This window comes from Phodopus roborovskii, unplaced genomic scaffold (genome assembly GCF_943737965.1).
Source record: "Phodopus roborovskii unplaced genomic scaffold, PHOROB, whole genome shotgun sequence".
Lineage (NCBI taxonomy): Eukaryota > Metazoa > Chordata > Mammalia > Rodentia > Cricetidae > Phodopus > Phodopus roborovskii.
This window is the reverse complement of record NW_026125540.1, coordinates 4206366-4213017: the sequence shown is the minus strand read 5'-3', so window position 1 is coordinate 4213017 and position 6652 is coordinate 4206366. Positions and strand designations below refer to the sequence as shown.

Genomic DNA, 6652 nt, shown 5'->3' with positions numbered 1-6652 from the left:
GATGATTATTTGTCAAGCCCATAGAGGCTCTCTATACAAAGGTGTGCAAAGGGTTGCTGCACCACTTATAAAGGTTTGTATATGGGTTTGTAAGAAAGATGGGAAGCTATGGGTTATTGAGACAGGCAAAGGGAGGTTATCATGAAGCATTCTTGTATGATTGCTTGGGGCAGGATGCAAGAGGAAGTGTTCAGGAATCCCTTTGCTGAGGAGACTACTGATTATAGAGAAACAACTGTTAAGGCTTAAGAAGTGGTCTAAGAGGGCTGGCGAGATAGCTGTTCCAGCTGTCAAAAGCATTTGCTCTTCTCAAGGTTCTAGGTTCAAATCCTAGTATCCACATGGCAGTTTACAGCCATCTGTAACTCCCATGTTTTCTTCTTGTATCTGCAGGTACCAGGCCTGCATGTAGAACACAGACATACATTCAGAGAAAACATTCATACTCATAAAATAAATAAACACATAATTTTTAAAAGAAAGGATTGCAATGAAAAGACTGGCGGTGTTCTGGGAAAGGCAGAAGAATGTAAGTAGGGCTGTGACCACAGAAATTTAGATGAGGAGATATATTCCTTTCTTGTTGTCTTGATAATAAATTACCATATGCTAAGTGGCTTGAGACAGTTCCGACTTACTATCTTGCAATTCTGGGGTCAGAAGACAGAAGTAACTCCTTGGGCTAGAATCAATGCTTCAGTGGATTAGTACTTCTTCTGTTTGCTGGCTACTTTCCCAGTTTATCTATTTGTTGGCTCATGACCTCATCCTTGCATCACTCTGGCCTGTTTATGTGATCTCATTTTTTTTCTCTGACGGAGTCTTCTCTCAATACTGAGTTGTGCTCATCCACCTGCACCTCAAATATTCCTGATCTCAATGGCTTGAACTTAATCAATTGCATCTGTAGAGCCTTTTGTTGTTCAAGGTAACTCAAATATCATTAGGTGATGAGAGTACAGATATCTTTGGAGGACCAATATGTTATCTGTCAAAAATCATGACCTGAAACAGTATCTTGGCAGGTTTAATAATTTACATATGAGGTGTTGGCTGATTAAGATGGAAAGTAAATGCAAGTGAACTAACAAGAATCACTTGCTAGTGTTTGATTTCATTGACTTCAAGAATCGTGATGGGGCTGGAGAGATGGCTCAGAGGTTAAGAGCACTGGCTGCTCTCTCAGAGGTTTTGAGTTCAATTTCCAGCAACCACATGATGGCTCACAACCATCTCTACTGGGATGGGATGCCCTCTTCTGGCCTGCAGGCTTACATGCAGACAGAACACTGTATACATAGTAAATAAATAAATCTTTAAAAAAGAATGCCACTTAAAAAAAAAAAAAAGAAAAAAGAAAAGAAAAAGAATGGTAGTGTTACCCAATAACCACAATGTGTGGAGAAAAATGATTTACAGTTGAGGACTGTGAGGGAGAGAGAGGCAGTAGATAGTGAGGGTCTAGGCAGGTTAGGCCAGAGCAGTGATTTGACATCATGTTTTCCAAAGCGCCCTTTGGGATAACTACATTTGATAACAGCAGAGAGTAGGAATAATCTCTTACAAATGTGAAAGATGCTCTGTTTTTATTTTAGTTATCAATATGTATTTTTATAACATTCTGTTTAAATGCTGAGTTTTATAACAAAATCATATTTACATATTGAAAACTTCTGAGCATTGCTTCTTAGTAAATAGAACCCATTCTTATGAAAGAGGTTCCATGTACTTTTGCAAGATGTCTACTATTATGCTTATTCCAGATTTTTCCTCCTTAGACCCTTATCTTAAACACTGTCAGTATATAGTTTGTTCTGAAATAACTGTTTTACATTCCACCTTGGACTGTTTTGGAAATCTGGTCACTGCAACATTAAAACTTCATAACACAGATAATTTGCACTTAATATGAAGATTTCATTTAAGGGATCCTTTGTGATTGATGGACTTGGATCAAAGAGTGAACTTTATGTGAATGACAATCAGAAACACATTCTCCCCATTAAAGTCAAATAGTGCTTGTTTCAATCTAACATTAGTGAACATGTTTTCTCAAGTCAGAAGAATCACTTCTCTTTCTTTGTCTATGACATGCCTCCAAGGGAAAAAACAAAACAAAACCACAACAACAAAAAAAACAAAACAAAGTGAGTATTTTCGAGTCTTCTTATCAAAATAAGCTTTCAAGTTATTGACAAATAACAGTGATTCTGTATAGGAATGGCAGAAGTTTGCCTATGAACTACTTTGAACATGTGCTACTAAAATGGTGTGCTCATGTTTGATAAGTCATGATAATTCATATGAAGAAAATGAGTTATATGTGTATGTGTGTGTTTAATGGTTTTAATGGTTTGATTGCAAATAAGCCCTGGCTATTAAGCAAGTATGTAGTATCTAGTAGAGGTAAAGCACTATATCAGTGTCTTCATGCTCATAGTCTATTTTGAGCAAATTCACCCCATTATCTTTCTTACCCACTGCTATTAATCCTCTTTGTCTTCCAACGAGTAGCCTCCCTTCTACATCCATGTCTATTTATTTTCAAAATTTTAGATATTATCACTGCATTTAAATCATTTCTCCTTCCTTTCTTCCCACAACTCCACTTCTGATATCCCCTCTCATAGCCGTGGCCTCTTATTATTTAATTATTAGTGTCATAGCATATATACACACACATATAAATTATATATATATATACATATAGAAATATATGTATATATATCTATATCTATCTATATATAACCAGCTGAGTTATTTATTTATTTATTATAACCAAGTCCATTTAAATGAAAACGAACATTTATAGACAATATTTGGGAATTTGGGCGTCGTTCTTTCCAAACTACTTCCTGCTGGTAAGGGGTGCTGTCATGGGGGATTCGAAGAAGATTCAGAAATCCTGGCTGTAGTCTGACATGCTGCTTTGTCCAGCTGTTTTGAATGTAGGATCTCCTTGTACTCTGTTTCAGGCGGTCTGGCGTGATCAAACCACATTAGTCTGGAAGGAATCCACATCTTTTCATTTTCTGTGGAAACAAAAATAGAAATCCTTTTCCCCAGTAACTTGTCCTTGAACTTAAATTTTGGAGTCAAAGCATTTTTTTTTTTTTTAATTTATTATGTTACCTGTCGATCCCAATTCCCTCTCCCTCCCTCCCTCCTTCTCTCCCTCCCTCCCTTTTACCCTCTCTGCCCTCTCACATGTACCCTAACCACACTCCCCTCCCATCCCCCCACCCCAATTCCATATGTAGGGGAATACCATCCGGTTGGGGTCATGTAGATCTGACAGGTCATGGGAAGTAGAGCTAGGGCTTCTCTCCTGTCTCTAGATTAAGGCAGTTATCCCTCCAAGGGGGATGTGTTCGCAAAGTCCTTTTGTGCACCAGGGATACATCCTGGCTCCACTGTCTGAGGTCCCTTAGACTGCTCAGTCCTTCTGGCTGAGACTCATATTCAGGGGGGCCTGAGTCAGTCCCATGCTGGCTTCCCAACTATCAGTCTGGGGTCCCGTTAGCTCCTCCTTGCTCAGACAAGCTGTCTGTATGTGTTTCTGCCTCCTGGTCTTGTCCTCTCCATCTGCATCTGCGTCTAGTTCGACTTAGTGTTTATGTATGGGTGTTTGATCCTGTTTCCAACAGGCATTAGATGAGGGCTCCATGGATAAATTAGTTATTGATCTCACTCTCCGGGAAGGACATTTATGGTAGCCTTTCCACGGACGCTCAAATTGTTAGTTGGCGGCAGTGTTGTAGTTATCTAGATCTTTCTTTGTGTTCAATTTTATCTTCAAACCAATATTGGCTCCCTCTTTTATGTTCTCTCTCTCTCTCTCTCTCTCTCTCTCTCTCTCTCTCTCTCTCTCTCTCTGTCTTCTATTCCTAACCGGGCTCAATCTTCCTGGTTGCACGTGTTTTCCTTTCCTCTCCCTTGTTTTCTCCTGCTTCTCTCTCCATTTGCTGCCCCCTGCCACTTCCCCTGAGCTCTGGGGGACTTGTCCCTTCCCAGTTCTGTGAGGGACTTTATATGAATCTCTTAGAATACACCTTGTATCCTAGTCCCTCTGGTGGTGTGAATTATAGGCTGGTGATCCTTTGCTCTAGGTCTAAAATCCATATATGAGTGAGTACATACTGTGTTCCTCTTTTTTTGTGACTGGGTCACCTCATTCAGGATGGTTTCTTCAAGTGCCATCCACTTGCCTGCAAATTTCAAGATACCAGTATTTTTTTCTGCAGAGTAGTATTCCATTGTGTAGATGTGCCACATCTTCATTAACCATTCTTCAATTGAGGGGCATCTAGGTTGCTTCCAGGTTCTTGCTATTACAAATAGTGCTGCTAGATGTGCTTCCTGTTTCCTCTTTTACCGGGACCCGTCAACATGGGCCGCATTCGCACCAAGACTGTGAAGAAGGCGGCCCCAGTCATCATCCAGAAGTACTACACACGCCTGGGCAATGACTTCCACACCAACAAGTGTGTGCGAGGAGATCACCATTATCCCCAGGAAGAAACTCCACAACAAGATAGCCGGCTATGTCACGCATCTCATGAAGAGGATTCAGAGAGGCCCTGTGAGAGGCATCTCTATCAAGTTGCAGGAGGAAGAGAGAGAGAGGAGAGATAACTATGTTCCTGAGGTCTCAGCCCTGGACCAGGAAATCATTGAGGTGGATCCTGACACCAAGGAAATGCTGAAGCTTCTGGACTTCGGCAGTCTCTCCAACCTGCAGGTCACTCAGCCTACAGTTGGGATGAATTTCAACACACCACGTGGGGCCGTTTGAACCTGTTCTGTCATTTTCAATAAATATGAAAACAAAACAAACAAACAAACAAACAAAAAAAAACAAATAGTGCTGCTATGAACATAGTTGAACAGATGTCTTTGTTGCATGGATGTGAATCCTTTGGGTATATGCCTAAGAGGGGGATTGGCGGGTCCTGTGGTAAACTAATTCCTATTTTCCTGAGGAACTGCCATACTGATCTCCAAAATGACTGTATGAGTTTGCACTCCCACCAGCAGTGGAGGAGTGTTCCACTTTCTCCACATCCTCTCCAACATAAGTCATCATTGGTGTTTCTAATTTTAGCCATACTGGCAGGAGTAAGATGGTATCTCAAAGTTGTTTTGATTTGCATTTCCCAGACAGCTAAGGATGTGGAGCATTTTCTTAAGTGTCTTTCAGCCTTTTTGATTTCCTCTATTGAGAATTCTTTCTTCAGTTCTGTACCCCATTTTTTAATAGGGTTATTTGGTGTTTTGTTGACTAGTTTCTTGAGTTCTTTGTATATTTTGGAGATCAGCCCTTTGTCGGATATAGGATTGGTGAAAATCTTTTCCCAGTCTGTGGGCTGCTGTTTGGTCTTGTCCACTGTGTCCTTTGCCTTACAGAAGCTTCTAAGTTTGAAGAGGTCCCATTTATTAATTGTTTCTCTCAGTGTCTGTGCCCCTGGAGTTATGTTCAGAAAACAGTCTCCTATACCAATTTGTTCAAGGGTACCTCCTACTTTCTCTTCTAAGAGGTTCAATGTGGCTGGATTGATGTTGAGGTCTTTGATCCATTTGGACTTGAGTTTTGTGCATGGCGACACACATGGGTCTATCTGCAGTCTTCTACACACCCTCATCCAATTGTGCCAGCACCATTTGTTGAAGATGCTGTCTTTGCCCTATTGTATAATTTTAGCTGTTTTGTCGAAAATTAGGTGTTCAATAGGTGCGTGGGTTAATATCAGGATTTTCAATTCGATTCCATTGGTCTACCTGTCTATTTTTATGCCAATACCAGGCTGTTTTCAGAACTATAGCTCTGTAGTAGAGCTTAAAGTCAGGAATGGTGATGCCTCCTGAAGTTCTTTTATTGTATAGGGTTGTTTTGGCTATCCTGGGTCTTTTGTTTTTCCATATAAAGTTGATTATTATCCTTTTAAGGTCGGTGAAGAATTGTGGTGGGATTTTAATGGGGATTGCATTGAATCTGTAAATCTGTAGATTACTTTTGGTAAGATTGCCATTTTTACTATGTTAATCCTACCTAACCAAGAGCATCGGAGATTTTTCCATTTTCTGGTATCTTCTTTAATTTCTTTCTTTAGAGCCACAAAGTTCTTATTAAATAGGTCTTTTACTTGTTTGGTAAGTGTTACACCAAGATACTTTATGTTGCTTGTGGCTATTGTATGTTTCTCTGATTTCTTATTCTGTCTCTTTGTCATCTGAAAAAAGTAGGGCTACTGATATTTTTTAAGTTTATCTTGTATCCTGCTAGTTTGCTGAAGGTGTTCATCAGCTCTAGGAGTTCCCTGGTAGAGTTTATTGGGTTGCTTATGTAAACTATCATATCATCTGCAAATAGAGACAGTTGGACTTTTTCCTTTCCAATTTGGATCCCCTTGATCTCCATTTGTTGTCTTATAGCTTAGGTAGAACTTCCAGTACAATATTGAATAGATATGGAGAGAGAGGGCAGCTTTGTCTTGTTCCTGATTTTAGAGGAATTGGCTTACGTTTCTCTCCATTCAGTTTGATGTTGGCAGTTGGTTTGCTGTATATTGCTCTTATTATGTTTAGGTATGTTCCTGTTATCCCTGATCTCTCCAAGACCTTTATCTTGAAAGGGTGTTGAATTTTGTCGAAG

General features: G+C 39.9%; 1 pseudogene; it reads left to right on the top strand.

The window, feature by feature from the left end:
• Positions 1-4357: 4357 nt before the first annotated feature.
• Positions 4358-4811, top strand: LOC127216293 (40S ribosomal protein S17-like; annotated as a pseudogene).
• The last annotated feature ends 1841 nt before the right edge of the window (positions 4812-6652 follow it).